At 36.1% G+C, this 22,673-nt stretch overlaps 1 protein-coding gene across 1 annotated transcript in view; it reads right to left on the reverse strand.

Moving 5' to 3' along the window:
* LOC134667529 (tachykinins) overlaps positions 1-20,730 on the reverse strand; it is a 94,868-nt gene extending 74,138 nt beyond the window's left edge. Inside the window, exon 1 of the mRNA XM_063524953.1 lies at positions 20,600-20,730. The gene's annotated coding sequence lies outside the window, so the exon portion shown is untranslated. The remainder of the gene's footprint in view (positions 1-20,599) is intronic.
* Positions 20,731-22,673: the final 1,943 nt, after the last annotated feature.

Here is a 22,673-nt window from a genome sequence, read left to right on the forward strand (position 1 = left end):
TATATTTTAAAATATTTTGTACATTACTAAAGTTATGACTACAGTTATTAGAAACCAATTATAGTACGTTTCATAACGTTTCAAATAGTACCTATCACTAATTGATCAATAAATTAGAACCCGAGAAATAATGAAAAGTTGACGTCGGTCGCCCGCCATTTACGTGACGCTGCGTAGTGACCCGTGCTGAACAAAATTCGTAATTACTTGGTTATATAAGATCATATACTAATAAAACTTATATTTTTGGAAAGCTAATGAAATTTCTCGTATATTTTGTAATAACATTAATTGCGGTAAAGTTATTATTTATTGAGTTAGACGCATGTTTTGTCAGTACTAATGCCATCCATGCAAGGTGAAAAATCGTATACTTATTTTTTTTTTGTAAACGACTACAGTTATGACTACAGTTATTATGAAACAATAATAGCACGTTCAATACTCTTTCGAAAGACACCTCACATGAACCGATAGGTCCCATAGGATTCAAGATATGAACAAATATCAATGCTGGTCGGCCGCCCACTTTCCCCCCCTTTTTTTCGTTACGTCCCCCCCTCCATAAACTAAAACCGGTCAATTCGTATTCTAGAGACCACGAGGAACACATCCATACCAGTTTTAGGTATTTAGAAGAGATGTCGACGAAAATCGTGAAGGAGAGGACTTGTGTTTAATTTGCCTATAGACTATATAAAGGCACCACTGGACGCTCGACGCAGTCTTATAGTAAAGCAGATTCGGGGACGCTCATTTCACTTAGACTTTAAGAACTTTGACTCGTTACTATTTATTGCCATGACATCTGGTGTAGCTTGAAATGTACAGTCTGCATCATACCTCGCAATCAGATGAGGTTTGCTTAAATTGTGAAATACTTTCAATTTATCCATACAAAATACTACCTATTGAACCAAATCGAAACTAAAAACAGCGTTAATTTGATGAAGACTGATAGTGAAATTTAGAGAATAGGCTAATTCAATTCCCGGATAGTGACTCCCAGATTAAAGTCAGTGAGATTTAAGGGATTAGAGTGGAACAATCACTTCCGCTTCAAACAGATTTATTTAATATCGACTATGACAATTTATACACCAATTCACCAATCACTGTTTGACAACAGTCCAATTAAATATTTCCATTGCCGCGTATTTTAATTAAGACTTGAGTTCTCTGACTCGTAAGTTAAGACACAAATTCGAAGGATGAGCAGTCAAACCCGATAAGTCGAGATATTGTTTCATTCAATTAAGAACTCAACGCACGTCACATATAGTTTTAATTTGAATGAAAAAATATCTCGACTCATCGGGTTTGACCGCTTATCCCTCGTAGGTTGGTTGGTTTGGTTTTTCTCATTGCTACCTACTGTCCTAATTGGACAAATAAGTAGCTGTACTCAGGTTATCATTAGGTACATTAAAATCACAAAAAGATATTTAAAAAAAGTCGATTTGTTAATGACGCCTCGCATTTCAACAATGAGATGAGACCGAAAAATCGCATATTTTTTTGTGTCACGTCACAAAGTTTTACGTTAAACTCCAACATGAAGCTGATAAAAGAGTTTGCCAGTATTTCGGCCAATTCCGCGCGAAGTCCGCAAAGTTTCCGGTCAAATAAATTACAAGATTAGCGGCTACAATTGATCTCTAACTTCAATCCAAGGATTACACGAAAAATACGAGTCGAACATAATGCTGTCAACTTTTAATGTTACACTTAGTTTACTTGCCTTTGTGCCGAATATACTACACATTATATAAAAATATTTCGTTACTAACGTATAACTGCCGTACCTATTCGAAATTCAAGATATTCACAAGAGACGACACGTACTAGATCCATTCTAGATACGTTATAGTTTAGATACGAGTAGAGATATCAACTAGTCCTCTTTTGCAGCGCAATTCGGGCAACCAATGTCACTTTTACGTTAGATAGAGTAAAATACCTATCTATTAGATGTGAATTAGATCTCTAAGTCATATCCTGTGGAAATCGTTCAAGAGTATCTCCAGAATCGCGCAAATGTCAAATTTGACAGGTTAGATCTTAAACATATCGTTATCGTATCTTGGTGATGTCTAAAAGATATCTAATAGATGTCTATTTCAAAATCCGAATCGGGCCCTAAGATAAATAAGATGCCAAATCAGAACAAAAAGGGATTAACAAAATTAGGTGATATTTCGTGTCCCATTATATTCTGTCCGATTCGAACTTGAGACGTCAATTAATAGATCTAGAAACGATATGGATTAGATGTGTCAGTGTGAAAAGTGGCGTTTTTGTTTGAAGAAATGTCACATTTGACACTGGCATATCTAATCCATATCGTTTCTAGATCTATTAATTGACGTATCTTAAAGTTCGAATCGGGCCGATTATCTTCAAAATTGGCTTACAGAATAATTTAATTGGTATGACATCCCCTATTTTAGATGTTAGAACGGAAGTTAGTGATTACGGCTGTTGTCCATTTAGCGGAGAACCAGTTTTAAAATTGTATCCCAAAAATAATGAATTGGATTGGTTAAATCAGGTCCCGTAGACAACATGCCAATCGCTAACACTGCGTAGCGGACGAAACGCAACTGTCACTGTCACACTAATATAAGAAGAGTGATAGAGAGACACGAAGCGATTCGATGGCGAAGCGATAGCGATTGTCACCTTGGCTAGACCGCCTGTTTCGATTAAAACCTAATGCTTCGTTAAGTTAGCGACGAATAACGTAACACCGGCAATACACGCCACTTTTATATGCTTAGTAACGCCGCTAGTCATCATTTATTCATCACCTCAAATATGAGCCTGACGACGCTTTTTAGGGTTCCGTACCTCAAAAGGAAAAACGGAACTCTTATAGGATCACTCGTGCGTCTGTCTGTCTGTCCGTCTGTCACAGCCTATTTTCTGGGAAACTACTGGACCAATTAAGTTGAAATTTGGTACACATATGTAAATTAGTGACCCAAAGCCAAAGATGGACAAGATTTTTTTATAATTTTCAAAATACATAGGTTCGAAGTTATTTAAGAAAATAGCCCAAAAATTAGCACCCCCCCCCCCCCCTTTATCTCCCAAATACTAGATATTGAAACGGTATGAATTGGATATGTCAGTGTCAAACAAGTGTCAAAAGTGACGTTTTTGTTTGAAGAAACGTCAATTTTGACACTTGTTTGACACTGACATATCTAATCCATATCGTTTCCAGATCTATTAATTGACTTATTTTAAAGTTAGAATCGGGCCGTTACATGACATACGCGTGATCAGGCGACGCGCCCCATACAACCATTTCCAGTCGCCGTTACGACGCCGTGTAGACACATCTTGTGTCGACACCGTCTGTTTCGGTCACAATTCCAGTCGCAGAGTCGTCGCCGTGTCGACACAGTTACCAGAAATGGGGAAGGGTCGACACATGACACAAAGTGACATAAAGTGTGGTCGCCGTGTGCACACATTGTTTCGGGTTTGCGACTACTTTAAGCCAAAATCATTCGTTCATTCGTTCATTTTGTTCCTGTCAAATGGAAACTGTCAGATGGAAAAATAGTTAAATAAAAATAAGTGACATTAATACGCCATCTCTAAAACGGATTACAAGACGTAATTATATATTGTTTGCATTTATATTACAATAGGACTTAAATTATTATGGGGAATTAAACTGCTCGAGTGATTTGATAAACTAAGTGTAATATAATCAACGCGCCACCACATTGTTTTAGTTTAGCCGGAAATGAAATTGTTTACTTCTCAGTGCTTGTGTTCATAAATATATTATTTGATGCATTTTTAGTACTTCGATGCGTATACTATACTTAAATAACAGAAATAACGCTTTACATACTACGAAACTTGTTAATTATGATGTATAAATATGGTTTAAGGCTGAGAAATATTGCAGTCACAAAGTAGTCGCAAATGTTTCGACTTTGTGTCGACTCTGTGTAGACACATGACACGCGCTGTCAAAAGTAATAACAAAGTTACTGGATTTGCAAAATGGCTCCTTGTGTTCATTTGTTTTCAGATATTCTCAAAGTGTAAAAATGACGTGGTCAGAGATGGGACTTAATAGATTAACTGTTTATTCGACTAATTAATGGAATAAAAAAAGTTAATCCTCAAATTTTAATCACGATTAGTTTAGTCGACCTAACATAGATTGAAATTGAATTAATCTGAACATTAATCGAATAAATTATCGATTAAATCTCGGTTGGAAGTTGACAGGGGGCCATTTTTGTACGTAAAAATAGTAGAAATGTCTTGCATGCAGATGGTAGCCAAACACTTTGTCATAAAAGTCGAGATGGGTGTCGATTTATAGGTTTTAGGGAGCGCCGATTTCGAAAATGATGACCATTTTGGAATCCAAAATGGCGGCCATGCACTGTGTCATAAAAGTCGTCATGGATGTCGTTTTATACGTTTTAGGGGGCCCCAATTTTGAAAATGATGACCATTTTGGAATCCAAAATGGCGGCCATGCACTATGCCATAAAAGTCGTCAGGGGTGTCGTTTTATAGGTTTTAGGAGGCGCAGATTTCAAAAATGATGACCATTTTGGATTCCAAGATGGCGGCCATGCACTATGTCATAAAAGTCGTCATGGATGTCGTTTTATAGGTTTTAGGGGGCCCCGATTTAGAAAATGATGACCATTATGAAATCCAAAATGGCGGCCATGCACTATGTAATAAAAGTCGTCATGGGTGTCGTTTTATAGGTTTTGGGGGGCGCAGATTTAGAAAATGATGACCATTTTGGATTCCAAAATGGTGGCTATGCACTATGTCATAAAAGTCGTCATGGGTGTCGTTTTATAGGTTTTAAGGGGCGCAGATTTCGAAAACGATGACCAATTTGGATTCCAAGATGGCGGCCATGCACTATGTCATAAAAGTCGTCATGGATGTCGTTTTATAGGTTTTAGGGGGCCCCGCTTTCGAAAATGATGACCATTTTGGAATCCAGAATGGCGGCCATGCACTATGTCATAAAAGTTGTCATGGGTGTCGTTTTATAGGTTTTGGGGGGCGCAGATTTCGAAAACGATAACCATTTTCGATTCCAAAATGGCGGCCATGCACTATGTCATAAAAGTCGTCATGGATGTCGTTTTATAGGTTTTAGGGGGCCCCAATTTAGAAAATGATGACCATTTTGAAATCCAAAATGGCGGCCATGCACTGTCATAAAAGTTGTCATGGGTGTCGTTTTATAGGTTTTGGGGGGCGCAGATTTAGAAAATGATGACCATTTTGGATTCCAAAATGGTGGCCATGCACTATGTCATAAAAGTCGTCATGGGTGTCGTTTTATAGGTTTTAGGGGGCGCAGATTTCGAAACGATGACCATTTTGGATTCCAAGATGGCGGCCATGCACTATGTCATAAAAGTCGTCATGGATGTCGTTTTGTAGGTTTTAGGGGACGCAGATTTCGAAAATGATGGCCATTTTGGAATCCAAAATGGCGACCACGCACTATGTCATAAAAGTTGTCATGGGTGTCGTTTTATAGGTTTTAGGGGGCCCTGATTTCGAAAATGATGACCATTTTGGAATCCAAAATGGCGGCCATGCAGTATGCCATTAAAGTCGTCATGGCTGTCGTTTTATAGGTTTTAGGGAGCGCAGATTTCGAAAATAATAACTATTTTGGAATCGAAGATGGCGGCCATGCACTATGTTAAAAGTCGACATGGATGTCGTTTTGTTGGTCATGGTCATCATTTTCGAAATCTGCTCTTCCTAACACCTATAAATCAACATCTATGACGGCTTATATGACAAAGTGCACGGCAGACATCTTGGAATCCAAAATGGTCATCATTTTCGAATTCTGCACTCCCTAAAACCTATAAAACGATATCCATGACGACTTTTATGACAAAGTGCACGGCACACATCTTGGATTCCAAACTGGTCATCATTTTCGAAATCGGCACTTCCTAAAACCTATAAAACGATATTCATGACGACTTTTATGACAAAATACGTAGCGGCCATCTTGGATTATAAAATGATCATCGTTTTCGAATTCTGCACTCCCTAAAACCTATAAATCGATATCCGTGACGACGCAAGTTATCTTTATTTTCAGATCTAACAAATTGCTACAGAATACAAAGGACAAAAAAAGAAGCGTAATGAAACAAGCAAAAATACAGATGATTCCTCGACGCAATTGGATGCTTCTTAAATTGTGTCCAGATTTTTTTGTCATAAAAGTTTTTATTTTTCACGTATTACTCTCACAAGTTCCGTGACATTTCGACCTTGTAATTTTTTAAGTAAATGTTTTTGTTTATCTGTGAGGATCTCACTAGAATAATATAATCAAGGTATGTTTATATTTGATAATTGAAATAGTAACGCAAAAAAAAAATTATATTTGTGTCTTATATTCCTGCCGAAGACTTTTATTTTTCCTTTTCCTTCTACACAAGTTTGGTCAAGTAATAAGAATTTAGGGCTCTCAATTTTATTTTGACTTCTACAACAGTAAAGCTACGAGGCCATGTTTGGTATCGTTTCCGTATAAATTCGCAGTCCCAAATTTAGTTATGGTATCACATTGACACCATTCCAAAGTAAAAACATATAAACTTACTTTCTTTTAAACTCCTCTTCACGCTTAAACTGCTGAACAGTTTTAATTTAAATTTAGTACACATATATTTTGAGTCCCGAGACAGGACATAATAAGTTATCTCAAAAATCATCCTTCAAAGGTGTGAAATGAGGTGTAGGGGGGAATTCAGAATTGTTTTCTTGAAGTTAATACTGTTTAAGTTTAGGTTTGAAGTCATGTTTTTTTTTTTTCATTTTTAACTAAATCAAAGATGTAGACCATCCCAAATTTAATATAAATCGGTTCAGCGGTTATTGATTTCCCGTACAAATTTCCACGCCACTTTTTACACCTTCAAAAGATGATTTTGGTTATAAGATCTATCCTATGTCCTGTTCCGGGACGCAAACTATTTCTATACCAAATTTCAACGAAATCGGTTCAGCGGTTAAGCGTCAAGAGGAGTTTAAAAAAAAACCGACCAAGTGCGAGTCGGACTCGCGTATTAAGGGTTCCGTACATTAAGTCCGACTCGCGCTTGACTGCACATTTCTAATAGGTTTTCCTGTCATCTATAGGTAAAGAACTATTTTGTGTATTCAGACAGACAGACATACAGACGCACGAGTGATCCTATAAGGATTCCGTTTTTTGCTTTTGAGGTACGGAACCCTAAAAAGATTTTTTTAATTTTGTGGAATGGTTTCAATGTGATACCTTAAATGGATTCAGCAACCCAGATTTATACGAAAACGATACCATACACGGCCTAGCACCTTCACTGATGTAGATATATCAAGATAAAATTGAGAGCCCTAAATAAACTTTCAAGAGCGGATATCTCAAAAACTATTCAACATATCGAAAAAATTGACTGAATAAACTTGTAACAAACGAAATTAACTTTCATTTTGTATAAGTGGCCATGTCGCTAAGATGCATAGTTTCCGAGATATAATCGAAAAACCGGAAAATGGGACATTCAAAGCCCCCTCTCTTCCCCCCGCTCAAGGGCTACGGCCGGGGACTTTTGATATGTTCACCTCCTAACTTGTCCAAACCAAGTTACAGAGTCAAAAATTGTGTTCCGAGCATTTCCCTCTACAACTTTTTTGAGTATTCGTTGGCTGACCTAAGTAGCTTATTGCATTTCTTTAATAACTTTTCTGTAAAAGGTTGACGGGTGTTGGGTGTTTATATGGTTTTGGTCGATTATTATCATTTGCATCGCCCATGATGACTTACTAGAATTACTTACGAGCACACGAGACACTAATAATAGTTTGACAAACCTTGGTTTTCAAGAGGTATTTTATATTGACATTTGCTGTCACAAATTTGCTGTCAGATTTAGTCGCAAACCGCACGCAAAGTGCACACAAATGTGTCGACACCTTGTTACGGAAAAGTGTACACACGGCGACGACACTTTGTTTCGAAACAATTCTAGACACATTGTGTGGACTCTGTTACGACACATCTGACATTTAGTTACCACTTTGATGATTCTGCGACTGGAATGGTTATATGGGGCGTTTGTAGGTAGGTACTTTAACAATAACGGCTCGATTCGGAAAATGAGTTAGATTTCTACTAGACTTCAACAAGTTACGATTTGGATAATTTAAAGATATTTGTAAGATAGATATGTCAAATTTGACAATTCCGCGATTCTGGAGTTCCTTTTGAACGATTTCGACTTTGATTTTGAGCGATTCTGGAGGTCCTTTTGAACGTTTAGTCGATATCTAATGTAGATCTAGTTTCTAAATCGTCTCTAGATCTTGTGATTATCTCGAAATCCGAATAGGCCTGTCAGTTACCCGACATTTTCGATGCATTTGAAAAACTATTGTACCTACTTACATGATTCATCGGCCCGTCATACGTAAGTCCGGTAACTTTAGACACAATGGTTATATTTATCAGTTACTAGCAACTTCGCACGGGTAAACAAATTATACACTTAAACCTTCCTCAAGAATGACTCTATTGGCAGGTGAAAACCGCATGAAAATCCGTTCAGTAGTTTTTGAATTTATTGCGAACAAACACACAAACAGACAGAAGCGGCGGGGGACTTTACTTTATAAAGTATAATGATAACCGCACTAATAACTGAAAACTACTTGGCAGTTTGTCGTGATAAAAACTTACGACAAGTCCATAACTTTTACGTAGATACTAGTATCTAAGTTATAGACTTGTCATGAGTTTTTATCATACCCATTGTATTAATGGTAAGCATTAATACAATGGGTATGATAAAAACTCATGACTTATTCATAAACGTTGACTAAAGTTGACAAGCCGATAATAATCGATTGTCCCTTTCCATCATACTAATACGTCGGAAAGGGACAAACGATTATTATCGGCTTGTCAACTTTAGTAAACGTTTATGAATAAGGGGGTTTAGAATCTAGCAAGTACCAGGATTTACGTGCGTACTTGGTTGTTCTGCTCGTTGCATGAGTTTAAAACATAGGTATTAAATTAAAGTAGTTTACTAGTCTTGTTAACCAGGCGGCGTAGCACGGTCGCGTTTTTATCCCTTGTCGCCATGCCTGTCACGTTCTAACAAGTATGTAAGTGCGAAAGTGACGGGCATAGTGATAGTCGATAAAAATGTAACCGTCTGCGCCCGCAGGACGAGTATTGCTAGCGCTTTTACTGCCTGACTGCCGTATTTGAACTTCAAGATATTCACAAGAGGCGACAAGTACTAGATCCATTCTAGATACGTTATAGTTTAGATATCAACTAGTTCTCTTTTGCAGCGCAATTCGGGCAACCAATGTCACTTTTACGTTAGATAGGGTAAGATATCTAACTATTAGATGTGAATTGTATTTCTAAGTCACATTCTGTGGAAATCGTTCAAGAGTATCCCCAGAATCGCGCAAAAGTCAAATTTGACAGGTTAGATCTTAAACATATCGTTATCGTATCTTGGTGATGTCTAAAAGATATCTAATAGATGTCTATTTCAAAATCCGAATCGGGTCCTGAACCTTTGTACCGCATTGGTACTCAATTAGGTACTGTATCACTCATTGACCAGTATAAAGTTTATATCGATTTAATAGTCCGGTGGCCGGCTGCATGAAACAAACCTCATCAAAAAATAGAATATACCTACCCTGTAGAGTAGGGTTGCCATAAGTGTGGGGGCTCAGACCGGGACATTTAAAGAAAACCGGCCAAGTGCGAGTCGGACTCGCCTTCCAAGGGTTCCGTACATTACACAATTTTCAACAATGTATATTTTGATGTGAAACGTGAGTGAAATGTTTAAAAAAGACCCGTAAGGGACGTTCAAAAACTAAGTAATAAGTCCGACGCACGCTTGACTGCATACTTCTAATAGACTTTTCTGTCATCTATAGGTAAGGAACTGTTTAGTATTTTTTTTTTAATTTTAGTAGTTTCGGAGATAAAGAGGGGAAGTGGTCATTTTTTGACTATTTGCTTAAATTACTTCTAAACTATTAATAAAATATATTTGAGATTCCCTCAGCTCTATTACTTGATATGTAACACCATATAGTTTGCAAAACTTTGTTTATTAACTGTCTCATTTACCCCCCAATAAGTGCCCCCTATGTTTAAAATTCATTTTATTTACGTTACATGTCCGTCTTCGGTATGTCTTCGGGTTATAGATTGACATAATATATGTGTACCAAATTTCAACTTAACTGTCACAAATAATGTAGGTACCTAAATGAAAACGCGAGCGAAGCGAGCGCGAAATTTTTTCGAGATAATAGTAGGTAGATTTTTAGGATTTCGTACTTCAAACGGAAAAAAACGGAGCCCATATAGGATCACTTTGTTGCCCGTCCGGCCGTCTGTCTGTCTCAATGCCCCCTACTAAATAACTATGATTTATAAACCGGGACAATTTGCTTATGGGCCGGGACACCGGGACATCATGCTTCAAACCAGGACATGTCCCGGCGTACCGGGACGTATGGCAACCCTACTGTAGAGGTACCTGACATTTAGTAGCTTCCAACGCACTTGGTCGGCCTAGGCTTAACCTGGCACATTGTGTACAAATGGCAAAAACGTTGGACAAAAATTCATCAAAAAAAACCTCATCGAAAAATAGAATGAAACTTGTATGGTAGGATACCTGACCTTGAGGACAGTAAAAAAAAAAGTGGTCGGCCTCACCTTAGCCTGGCAGTTTTTGCAGTCCGACCAGATTTATTGGGTCACGTGAGAGCTACAATTTACCTCATCGAAAAATAGAATGAAACAAACGGATTATAATAGCTAAAATAAGCCTGTTGACGTATGTCTTGGTCGACCTCACCTTAACCTGGCAGTTTTTGCAGTCCGACCAAATTTATACAAAAATCATCAAAAAAATTTTATCGAAAAATCGTATGAAACTTGTATGGTACGATAGCTGCCTTTGAGGACAGTAAAAAAAAAAGTGGTCGGCCAAATCCTGTGTTGGCAGGTTCCTGTGTCCGACCAATTTTGTGGTACCACGTGAGAGCTACAATTTACCTCATCGAAAAATAGAATGAAACCAACGGATTATAGTAGCTAAAATAAGCCTGTTGACGAATGTCTTGGTCGGCCTCACCTTAACCTGGCAGTTTTTGCAGTCCGACCAAAATTATAAAAAAATCATCAAATTTTTTTTATCGAAAAATCGTATGAAACTTGTATGGTACGATAGCTGCCTTTGAGGACAGTAAAAAAAAAGTGGTCGGCCAAATCCTGTGTTGGCAGGTTCCTGTGTCCGACCAATTTTGTGGAACCACGTGAGAGCTACAATTTACCTCATCGAAAAATAGAATGAAACAAATGGATTATAATAGCTAAAATAACCCTGTTGACGTATGGCTTAGTCGGGCTCACCGTAGCCTGGCAGTTTTTGCAGTCCGACCAAATTTGTGGTACCACGTGACAGCTACAATTTACCTCATCTAAAATAGGATGAAAAAAAACGGATTACAATAGCTAAAATAAACCTGTTGACGTATGGCTTGGCCGGCCTCACCTTAGCCTGGCAGTTTTTGCAGTCCAACCAAATTCGTGGTACCACGTGACAGCTACAATTTACCTCATGGAAAAATAGAATGAAACAAACAGATTATAATAGCTAAGATAAACCTGTTGATGTATGGCTTGGTCGGCCTCCCCTTAGCCTGGCAGTTTTTGCAGTCCGACCAAATTTGTGGTACCACGTGACAGCTACAATTTACCTCATCGAAAAATAGAATGAAACAAATAGATTATAATAGCTAAAATAAACCTGTTGACGTATGGCTTGGTCGGCCTCACCGTAGCCTGGCAGTTTTTGCAGTCCAACCAAATTTGTGGTACCACGTGACAGCTATAATTTACCTCATCGAAAAATAGGACGAAAAAAACGGATTATAATAGCTAAAATAAACCTGTTGACGTATGTCTTGAGCGGCCTCACCTTAACCTGTCGGTTTCTGCAGTCCGACCAAATTTGTGGTACCACGTGACAGCTACAATTTGACTCATCGTAAAATAGGATGAATAAAAAACGGATTATAATAGCAAAATAAACCCATAAAAATTCCCAGTAGGTACCACCAAACCAAGTTGGTGGTAACTACTAGGATTTTTTTTCCCAGTAGTTACCTGTGGTAAGAGGTAGGAAAATAATTCCCAGTAGTTACCACTGATAAGGACTTGGTGGTAACTAGTGGGTATAACCCTTTTATTGTTAATAATTACTGTTAATCATAATCATCTTCGGAGTCGAAGTCTGACGAACTTTCCCCAGACTCCGACTTATCTATTGTTATTTCTTCGACTCGCAAAGGCGTTATGTGTCCTTCAAACCATTTGATCTTATACATTTCATCTCTTGCCAGCAGCCACAATGTGTTGTATCAAATTTGATGCAAGTGGATTCTGCCGCACACTGCCACATTGAATTTATGAAAGCCGTCCGTAATAAGCCATACGTCAACAGGTTTATTTTAGCTATTGTAATCCGTTTTTTTTTTCATCCTATTTTAGATGAGGTAAATTGTAGCTGTAACGTGGTACCACAAATTTGGTCGGACTGCAAAAACTGCCAGGCTACGGTGAGGCCGACCAAGCCATACGTCAACAGGTTTATTTTAGCTATTATAATCCGTTTGTTTCATTCTATTTTTCGATGAGGTAAATTGTAGCTCTCACGTGGTACCACAAAATTGGTCGGACACAGGAACCTGCCACCACAGGATTTGGCCGACCACTTTTTTTTACTGTCCTAAAAGGCAGCTATTGTACCATACAAGTTTCAAACGATTTTTCGATAAAAAAAATTTGATGATTTTTTTATAAATTTGGTCGGACTGCAAAAACTGCCAGGTTAAGGTGAGGCCGACCAAGACATACGTCAACAGGCTTATTTTAGCTATTATAATCCGTTTGTTTCATTCTATTTTTCGATGAGGTAAATTGTAGCTCTTACGTGGTACCACAAAATTGGTCGCACACAGGAACCTGCCAACACAGGATTTGGCCGACCACTTTTTTTTTACTGTCCTCAAAGGCAGCTATCGTACTATACAAGTTTCATACGATTTTTCGATAAAAATTTTTTGATGATTTTTTTTATAAATTTGGTCGGACTGCAAAAACTGCCAGGTTAAGGTGAGGCCGACCAAGACATACGTCAACAGGCTTATTTTAGCTATTATAATCCGTTTGTTTCATTCTATTTTTCGATGAGGTAAATTGTAGCTCTTACGTGGTACCACAAAATTGGTCGCACACAGGAACCTGCCAACACAGGATTTGGCCGACCACTTTTTTTTTTACTGTCCTCAAAGGCAGCTATCGTACCATACAAGTTTCATACGATTTTTCGATAAAAATTTTTTGATGATTTTTTTTATAAATTTGGTCGGACTGCAAAAACTGCCAGGTTAAGGTGAGGCCGACCAAGACATACGTCAACAGGCTTATTTTAGCTATTATAATCCGTTTGTTTCATTCTATTTTTCGATGAGGTAAATTGTAGCTCTTACGTGGTACCACAAAATTGGTCGCACACAGGAACCTGCCAACACAGGATTTGGCCGACCACTTTTTTTTTTACTGTCCTCAAAGGCAGCTATCGTACCATACAAGTTTCATACGATTTTTCGATAAAAAATTTTTGATGATTTTTTTTATAAATGTGGTCGGACTGCAAAAACTGCCAGGTTAAGGTGAGGCCGACCAAGACATACGTCAACAGGCTTATTTTAGCTATTATAATCCGTTTGTTTCATTCTATTTTTCGATGAGGTAAATTGTAGCTCTTACGCGGTACCACAAAATTGGTCGGACACAGGAACCTGCCAACACAGGATTTGGCCGACCACTTTTTTTTTACTGTCCTCAAAGGCAGCTATCGTACCATTCAAGTTTCATACGATTTTTCGATAAAAAAATTTATATGATTTTTTTATAAATTTGGTCGGACTGCAAAAACTGCCAGGTTAAGGTGAGGCCGACCAAGACATACGTCAACAGGCTTATTTTAGCTATTATAATCCGTTTGTTTCATTCTATTTTTCGATGAGGTAAATTGCAGCTCTCACGTGACCCAATAAATCTGGTCGGACTGCAAAAACTGCCAGGCTAAGGTGAGGCCGACCACTTTTTTTTTACTGTCCTCAAGGTCAGGTATCCTACCATACAAGTTTCATTCTATTTTTCGATGAGGTTTTTTTTGATGAATTTTTGTCCAACGTTTTTGCCATTTGTACAAAATGTGCCAGGTTAAGCCTAGGCCGACCAAGTGCGTTGGAAGCTACTAAATGTCAGGTACCTCTACAGGGTAGGTATATTCTATTTTTTGATGAGGTTTGTTTCATGCAGCCGGCCACCGGACTATAACATTTCGCAGTGCATCTTACACGCACCAAGAAGTCTAAACTAGTATTTCGTTTGTTTGATCGTTCATTCATCGATTGCGGTTTTTTAAATTAGAAAAAACTAGCATTAACATTTAAAAAAAATATCATCTAAGTATTTGATGTTAATAGAGTATTATTCTCAGAGCAACTCGCTAGCACTTAAGGTAACGGCGGCTATTAACGCGGGTATCAAAATCGACGTCTAACACCGCGGTGTTTACAAATACGCATTTTGCAAGCAAACAGATTTATTCCCTAAGAAATAAAGTATACACAAAACAAGCTCATTCATTGGTATATCGTGCCCATTAGTGTGCATTTGTGTGAGGGTAACAAAAAACTCGCGATTCGTCAGTTTGTGCGACGGCGGCGCAAGAGCCGGTTATTCCATACAGACGCGTGACGCCACAGTTAAGTGCACTCCAATCTTACTTAGTGTTTTACGTAATAGTTATGGCAAATAAACTAGTGCAATGTCTTTTATGAGGTTGTGTATTGTTTTCTACACGATTTTGAATTAGTTTTAACTTAGTTTTTGACCGGGAAATACGTTTAAAATGGAAAATAAAATACAGCGGTGATAGGCGCCAATTACTTCTGTGGTAAGTAATTCCGTGGTATGCCACGGTAATAGAAAAAGTGGTAGTTTTGTTATTTACTCTTTAGTTTTGGTACAAATTATTAGTTTTATAATTTCTTTTATTTATTCCAATCTTGATCTATTCACGCTATTAAAGAGCTATTTCCGTGGTATGGAAAGTATTCAACTAACCCTTAATTTTTAACAAAAACTTCAGCACCGATTTCCTTGTTTCTATGGGAACCCTTAATCTGTCAACTTTTTTTTATTATGAGATAAAACCTAAAATTTACTTGCCGGCTATGTGATTTTCTCTTTAAAAGAAGCTTGTAATATACGTGTTTGATTTTATTTGAAGAACCATCTGTGTTTTATTCTTTTTATGGGTCGGAATTAGGTTTAATCAAACTCCAAATTAAGCCTATTACCGATGGTATGATCGGATTACCCTCGGTGATAGAATATATAGAAATCTATTACCGACCCAGACAAATATCGAATGGGTCGGTAATAGGCTCTTAAAGAGTTATCTATTACCGAGTGACTATTTGGTATTGTATTTTTGGTATTTTTAAACATACTCCTATAGTTTTATTTTTTATTTTTGTGTCATTATTAAACTTAATGGCAAAAACATAATATACAGAACCCACGTCATTATTATTGTTTTAACCCTCGGTATTAGGTTTCGAATTTTGAGTTTGGTTTCTATTAACGAGTGCAGAAAAATCATGCCAATTGTACCCTCGGTAATGGAAGCTCAATTCGCGATAATAGAATCACAGCCTGTCCCTTGCCACGGTAATAGAAGATTGGGTCATTTTGGCTTCAAAAAATATTTTAATACATATAACAAGCCAAAATGAATCGAAAAACGTGTGAAACGGAAAGTTCATTAAATGCTCTGATGTAAAAAAAATATTCCTGGCTGTTAGACAGCATTGATACCCTTAATTTTTGGATCTCTTTTGAAAAGTTCCTTAACTACCACGGTAATAGGTGCCTTTACCTTATATTTTGGTACGAGTACAATGCCACAAGCGTAATAATATGCCATCTAATCGAATTTACAGCAGATTAATAAAAAATCTGCAATCCATTCTAGGTCTCCATAATATTATCCTTGTAATACAGCATAAAATATGCGCGTGCAGTTATCGCAATGTTGTTTCGTTTGTGATCTAGCTACGGGCTACGACGTAGCATTTCGTAGCAATGCTACACCTTGAAAATGGAAATGCGAACACACCGTAATGTAATCCAAATTATAATAAAAACGATATGGATTAGATGTGTCAGTGTCAAATGTGACGTTACTTCAAACAAAAATGTCACTTTTGACACTGAAACATTTAATCCATATCGTTTCTAGATCTATTAATTGACGTAACTTAAAGTTCGAATCGGCAGTTGACAAAACGCAAACCCCCCTCACAACATATCATAAGGCCCGTTTGCTTTTTTGACACTATTATGATATTTATGATAATAAAAAAGGTACATTATTATCAGACTTTGTTTTTAACGCTGAAGATAAAGTTATAAAGTTAAATAAATATCTCCAAGTTCAAGTTTTATGTGATTCCCTTTTTGAACGCAAAAGTTTTTAGATAACTGACGCACAGGAAAAGAATTTTCATAATATTACCATCTGAATAAATTCTGCTTATGGTTATTTTACATTTCCAAAGCCAATATTGGCTTGTACGGTATTTTATTAGGTATTCTCTGAATAAACTTTATTCTTTCTGCATAAAGAATAACTTTCATCTTCGCGTGACAACACATATTGTTTATGGTTAATGAGCAGGAAACATTTAACAATGTTTCATGTCATGTCCGTGTCTCGTGTTTCAGAAAATACCCCGAATTGAGGAGTTCACAGAAGCCTTTTCTTTCTATGACAATATTACAGGTAGATTGCCTTTTTGTTTCACGTTTGAAGACTAATAATATATGTTGGGTGCCATTGTTCACTAGAGGGTTAAAGTTATTGGGGTCTGGTCGCTAAAACGGGAAAGCTAATGGTTCTTCAGTTATAATAATACACAAAAAGTTGAATAGGTATTAGAAAAAAAATCGAAGCAGCGTGTCTACACTAGCATACTGTTGTCATGTGATTTATTTTTATTAAAGAGTACCTGAAATCTAATTTCATATGGTTTTTTTCAAAATCCCGTACTGTAATGTCTTAGGACAATCTACTTCATAAACAAGTATTAAAATCGGACAACACTACTAAGCGGTATTTAGCTAGATTTTGTTACAAAATTCAACATTAAGTGCCCATTCACGTGCACACTAGCGCCACTGCTAAATAATCGTGATTATTTAAATTTAACGACAAGTATTTAAAAAAAGGGTAGTATTTGACGTATCTCATTGTTAGGATGCGAAGAGACCGTGCGGAGAACTTACCTACATCTTAATGATTAATGTCAATAACAAATGCCAACTTTCTCTAATTGTTAGAAAACAATTGGGCAAGTTTTCAAGTTTGAGATGTTTACGGCTGTTCAGTGTTGAGGGATTATTAATGACAGACTGACAGACACCGGTATTCCGATTTGACATGATGGTATACCCTCATAAAAGTTTCCAATTTATAGACATTTAATTTTAGACTTTATTATTAAATATACAGTTATTAATAACATAAGAAAGTTAATTTATCGAGTTATATCCAACTATCCATATAGGTAGGTAGTGATTTTTCATTTAGGGTTTTTGAATCACCTTGTTTTGTGTATCGGCAGATGTTATTTTACTGTATGTTTAAATACCCTCCATGTTATTAGTTATTTCGCTAATTTCATGCAAAATAAATGTATTTGTGTAGTTTTAAGTTCTCATATAAGTGAATTGTCAAATTTTTTGTGAGAATAAAGAATCTTAAACCTAATATAATTAATTAACCTGAAAACTTTAACTGTTTTCCTACAAAATTAAAAAACACAAAAAGAGATATAGCTATGTAGTATTTTCTTACAAATGATCGGTACAGGGAACATCGAAGTACATCCAGCAGTAATTTGAATAAATTAATTAATACTGTGTCCATGCAATTTTGCTTCGTACATACATTGTACGAAGACTACTGCCCCACCGATAAACCCTTATCTTGGCATCGTAACACCCGTGATACATGGAACTTTAAAAAATCTAGCAGGTTCAGTTTATTACCTAACAAAATAATTCCGCCTTCAATATGTCGAGCTACCCTCCTTACTTATAGAAAAAAATAATGGACACGAGTGTCATTGTAAATTAATTAGTAATAATCAACATGGCGCTGCGGAAACAATAGATTTCAGTTAGTACTGGAAGTTTTGCATTTATTTCTTAGATTAGTATATATTTTTCCATAATCTAAATTTTGATGTATTTACTATTTCTTAGTGCGTACATATTTACAATGCGTTCGAATTTAAAAACATTTAATACACAGAACCTTACATGAAACTGTTATGTGTTATATTTGATACATTGCTAAGAACTCAGAAATGTACATATCGAAAGGATTGTATTACATTTAATACATTGCCAAGTTTTCGTCAAAATAGTTTTACATGATTTTTTAATTTTCTTTATATTTATGGGGTTACAAAACATGTTTCAATTATTTAATATTAGTTGTCGTATTATTTAGTTATTAAACTTTGATTTTTTTAAGTACTAGATGTTATTTAATTATATATTCGTACGCTGTAGCACTATTGCTACGCCGTAGCCCGTAGCATGGAAAAATATGTGTATGGCAAAAAATGCCCACAAAGTAAAAAAAAAAGAATTTTTTTTTACGGTTATTTATTTGTTTACTTTCATATTTTACTCAACTTTATGCTGACGACTTTTTTGAAACTTTACGGGATCAAATTTTCCGCCCATGTGATCAGGTATTTGTAGATATAATTTATTTTTAAAGGTTTATTAGTCATCTGATGCTTTAGATTGCGTTTAATTAGCAATAAATGATCATTTCTGTTGCATTACACGTTTTATTTTTATGAAAATCTACATTTTTCTTCTAAAAAGTAGGTAACTATTTTGTCGAGTTATTGGCACTGTATCAAATATGATACATATGATTTTCCGAAACTGGAAAATCCTGGATTTTTTTCCTTATTTTTTAATAGTCTAGTATGCTCAATAGGTAACAAAAAACTAAAAAAATGTTTATATTTAAGATATTTTGAGCCTTGCCAAGATAAGGGTTAACTAACATTCGGGATATTCAGTTTTCTGTTAAGAGCCCTTCAACGTGAACACTAGCGCCACAGCTAAATAATCGTGGTTATTTAAATTTAACGAAAGATATTGAAAAAAGGGGGCCGCTACGTACTGTATTGTGTATTTAAGTACCTTTTGAATACATCAAACTAGTTTTTTTGTTGCTGGTTTCGTCGATCTAGGAACTCAAAACAAAAACGGCCGTTTTAACTTTGGACGCATAGATTGACGAATCCAGCAACATAAAAACTAGTCTGATGTATTCAAAAGGTACTTAAATACACAATACAGTACGTAGCGGCCCCCTTTTTTCAATATCTTTCGTTAAATTTAAATTATCACTATTATTTATCTGTGGCGCTAGTGTGCACGTTGAAGGGCTCTTAACTGTTTTCTTGGGCAACAATTGCCAATTCTAAACTGGTTTTCAAATTATAAACTTTCTTAGTTGTGTGGTTTTTAAATGTCACTTATGGTTGAACTGAATAATTGCTATCCAATGCAATTAACATGAGCCCTTGAGCCATGTATGTGAGAGAATATAATATTCCTAAGAGGAGTAGGTAGGTACATATATAAAATAGTGATTTGTGACGAAAGAAAATATTTTCACAACACAGTCAAAATCGCACCTACCAGAGAGTACCTACAAGTAGTTGTGTATTATTTCCTAACTACTGATTTAGAAAAAATATCAACTATATATACACTTTATAAGTAATTCCTGCCCTAGGTACATAACTTAAATGAACAGATCAGTCAGTTGTTTAATAGTAGTGTTATTAAAATAATTCAGTTTTAGTAGCCATTACTTATGTAATTAATATTTAAATAATGTGTACTAAACCTTATGTAATAATAATCCAACGAATTTGGTCACTTATTAAAACTTTGGTGTCTGTTGTTCAGGTATACATGCGATTTTTTTTATAAAACATTGAACATTACGGCTAATCCGTTAATGAATGATAAGTATAGGTATTAAATCTACTATCAGGAAATTATTTCATAGTATTTTAGCATTAAATTTTAGTTCATTTTAATGCAATATTCAACTGCGTTCTTCACCACGACGCTGATTCGATTTCAGCCTGGGGCACTGGAGGCCTTGGTCACTTTTTCTGAGTATACGACATTTATTTCAGTTTATAATTTATATAGTAGTGTTTCTACTTGAAATAAAAACAAATTAAAATATTTTCTGAATATAATTTAATTTGTTCTAATACTTCTAATAGAAAACGCAGCATATTTTAATAGTTAAGTATTTAATTAGTAAAAACTTACCGTGAACAAACTGCTTCGCTGGAATCAAGCACTCGTCATAACTTTTGTGACTCGCAGATCGCAGCTGGCAGCTACGCGCGGGAAACTTTACCGGCAACTGATGGAAAGCCCGCGAAAACTCCTCTACTTAGGGAAACCGTCGACCAATCGCAGCGCCCGGACGCCTCCGCGCAAACCTGCGGGCCAATTGCGTTAAAGGCGATACTCTTAAAAGTTTAATTGGTTTTTCATGTTGGCATAGAAGTGCGTAAAAATCGTTAATTATAGGAACACATCATGAATCATGACACTATCGGTGATAAGTTTTCAGCAATGTGTTACTTTATTACATAGAAAGGTATTATTTTAACAATGTGATAACAGACTTATTGAGATTAGATTACAATCGTATTGGTGTATGGATCATCCACCGCAATTAGGTTCAATTCTCTCCTGTACATATAGGTCTTAAAATTTAAGACTGTAAAGTCTAACTGATTGAATCCTTATGCGCGTAAAGAGGTAATACGCATTTTCTATTTGTGATAAATCAGTAGTAAAACCAACCATGTATAGGTAGTTAAAAATATCTCATTTTTGGGCAAGAATTAACTCGAATTCCTATCTTGGTTTACGTGTGTCTAGGGTAGACCGAGGCGAATCGGGTCGTTTTTTGTTTGACGGTCAATAAATACAATTTTTAAGGTGATACTGTTTTTATTAATATTCAGTTGGATAAATTATTTATTAATGAACAGAATCCAAGGTTCAGACATAAAATCAAACTTAAATATTATTTATGAAAAATAAAATACAAAACCTCTTAAAAAATCCGATTCGCCCCATTTTAAGGAGTAAAACGGATCAAAAAACTCTGTCATAAAATCTTAATTAATAATGGTTAAAAATGTTAATCATATGATTAAGAATCACACAGGTCAAATAATTGAGATCAGTTGTCTATTAGTCAATGTGTATTTGGGAAACTAGGCGTTAAGGGGGCATATCAAACATTAGTATAACTGTATAGATATATGACTAGTCCAAGTGCATTGAAAATCGAGACTTGAGGGTGCGCAAAAGGACTTGTTACTAAACTGAGATCAACGATAAGACAAAGGACTGAAGAAATGGACAAAGTTTGCAATCTTGTATTTCTTCACAAATGGTTTGTATGAATCCATACATAGTATATATACTCAAACTACGTAACAACTGCCAGTTTTCAGATAAGGAATACGTCTCACACCCACCATGGCGGCGCCACAACCACAATACATGTACCTACCTACCCACAGAGAGAATATTGTACATTCATTTGTATGGCCCGCAAGAAGAATTTGACCAAGTTTTTCAAATAGTTAAAAGCCAGGTAATGTATAAATAGGTAGGTGTATAACATAGTTAGTGGTGTATGATTTCTGGTCGAAGAAATGACATGTACAGATCAGGTCCATAACTAACCGAGATCTTATTCATAACCTGTTATTAAAACTAGAATACGCCTGTAGGTGTCGGTGCGAGTAAATAACTGTTGAGGTGCTAGCTAGGTAATAAATATATTATGATGCTTGGAACAATAACTTACTTTCCTTCATGTTCGGGTAAAGTAGTATCATGCTACTTTCATTTTTCATAGATTCATCCACCGGACACAGTAAATATTTTTTTACAAAAGAAAACTTTTATCTTAAAATACCCTTAAGCAGGCCACTGACGAGCCTTCCAAATGGATGCCGTTACAATGGATTCATCCAAATGGACGGCATCCTAATATTAAACATTGGACATTTTTGACATTCACGGACCGATTTTGAATTGCAGCCAAGCTATTTGGACTGTCGGAAGGCTCGTCAGTGGCCACCTTAGATCTAGATCAGTTAACTGACATCCAACAAAATTCTAAAAGATTAATGAAACATTAAGACCCTGTAGGTAGCCTAAATATAGTAACGTAAATATGTAACCTTATTAAAAAAATATACCTACTTACAAGAAACATAAGAAATGCAATCTAGTTCAGACTCCAGTCTCTCACAAGGGATATAAATCTAAATTGTCTTTTACTCTATACTCTATCTAATAGTTAGTTAAT

Source organism: Cydia fagiglandana, chromosome 1 (genome assembly GCF_963556715.1).
Source record: "Cydia fagiglandana chromosome 1, ilCydFagi1.1, whole genome shotgun sequence".
Lineage (NCBI taxonomy): Eukaryota > Metazoa > Arthropoda > Insecta > Lepidoptera > Tortricidae > Cydia > Cydia fagiglandana.